We start from the raw sequence: 1759 nt of genomic DNA, 5'->3' as shown, positions 1-1759 counted from the left end.
TTATTTACTTTTCACCACTTTTCTTGACATAACTTTTGTGATCCATACCATTTTGCTTTCATTATTGAGGTTGGCTTGGATGTTTTTGTTAACATGTACAATCTGATTGTTAGACAAATTGATTGCATTCTATACAACTACATTTAAATTACATCTGTTTGTTTGTTTGTTTTTTTCTCTTACAGATAAAATGATATGCCGGTGCAGGCAGCCTTGTAGGACAACAGGACACTTTCACTGCCCTGTCTGTAAGATTACAATCATACGGCGTGGGGATATGGCAAGGCATTTATTGTCTTGTCAGCATTCTTCAATGCCAAGTCAGCCACCATTATCAGGACTGCTCCCCGCTGAACTCTTCGAGGAGACCCGTCTCCCCCCCCCCCAAGGTTTTGTCTTCGGTATCTGAACCATTTTCTGAGTCTTTGTTAGAACATTCATAAGCTCTACCCTCTGTGTTCAATAAAACTGCAGCTGATGGAAAGTCCATGAAAATGACATGCCCTCACTGTGGCCTTACTCTTCGTAGCTCTGGCAAGCTATTTGCACACTGGAGAGAGGAAGCCAAAGCTGTGCTTGAAGGACAACACGTGCCCATTTTCAGACTGAAAAAGCGCAAGTTCCAGGAAGTCAGTCAGGTCAGTATTCACTTTAAACAGTAGTGTAATTACATGGTTAGTGACATTTGAATAACTGTTAAAAAACTGTTCTGCAACAGAGAAATAACTATGTTTTCATCCCCATTTGCCTGACACAGGAGCCAGCAGTTGTTGAAGATCTGCGTCCTGCTGTGCAGTGGGCTGTCCAAAATAAGGCACATGTAACAATGCCCAAATATCTGTCCTTAAATCAAGGGGACCAGCAGAGGGTCTTAAGAGACATGTCAGAGGAAGAAGACACTGGAGCAAGGGACTTGTTCCTCTTTGTTTTTCAGTTTGCAAAGGACATGGAGCTCTTTTTGAAAGCATGTGCTGATGATCAGGGGCTAAGGGTCAGTGCTATGTTTGACATGTAATGGACAAATGAAGGCACTGGCTGTGTTTGTTTAATATGTTGTTGTTGTTGTTGTTGTTGTTGTTTTTGCATAGTACAAAATTCCAATTAAACTTATTTCAAAATGTTGTTCACTTGATTCTGTGTCCATACTTATAATAAATGATTCCAGTGAAACAGCATTAAATGTAAATGTAACAGCATTTTTTTAAACTTGTAATTTCAAAATAAAAAGCTTATTGTTGATATTAACAGTAAAGAATTGTAATCAATAATATTTTTATACATTTTAAACATTAACACTCTGGGCTCTATCCTGGCTATCTGTGGACACTTCACTTATTCTTTTTTTTGACTACTGCACTGCAGTGGACCAAAACAATGACACGGGTTTGATCTTAAGGATCTAATAGTTATGTGTGTTGTGCATGACATTGCCACACAAATATGTATTTGCAAGATAGAGTAGAATAAATTATGACGCATGAAATATTACATAGGCTGCAGTGAATTTCTGTTGATACAGCCAATTGAGCTTTGAGTTTCCCAGTCAAACTTAGCTTTGAAGCACCTGCTAAAAACACTTTTACTCTTTTACATTTCATAACAAGACACCATAGCCAAAATATTAACAAAATATATATTATTAAAAAATTCAAAGCTGCACATACAGCAACAAACACCGTTAGTAAATGTGTCCTGGAGTTTATGCAGGTGCAGAAAGTGCTGCTGCTGTAAGTCAGCCTAACAGCTTACAGATCACTTA

The 1759-nt window shown here is 38.1% G+C and overlaps 1 long non-coding RNA gene across 1 annotated transcript; it reads left to right on the top strand.

Annotated features, from left to right (window-relative positions):
- Positions 1-383: 383 nt before the first annotated feature.
- On the top strand, positions 384-1050 carry LOC143418490 (uncharacterized). Its single transcript, XR_013098482.1, has 3 exons — positions 384-401; positions 530-638; positions 758-1050. It is a non-coding gene; the product is annotated as an uncharacterized LOC143418490 (long non-coding RNA).
- Positions 1051-1759: the final 709 nt, after the last annotated feature.

Source organism: Maylandia zebra, linkage group LG4, assembly GCF_041146795.1.
Source record: "Maylandia zebra isolate NMK-2024a linkage group LG4, Mzebra_GT3a, whole genome shotgun sequence".
In the NCBI taxonomy this organism is placed as follows: Eukaryota; Metazoa; Chordata; class Actinopteri; order Cichliformes; family Cichlidae; genus Maylandia; species Maylandia zebra.
Note: the sequence above shows the minus strand (reverse complement) of the source record. Positions and strands in the feature narration are given on the sequence as shown.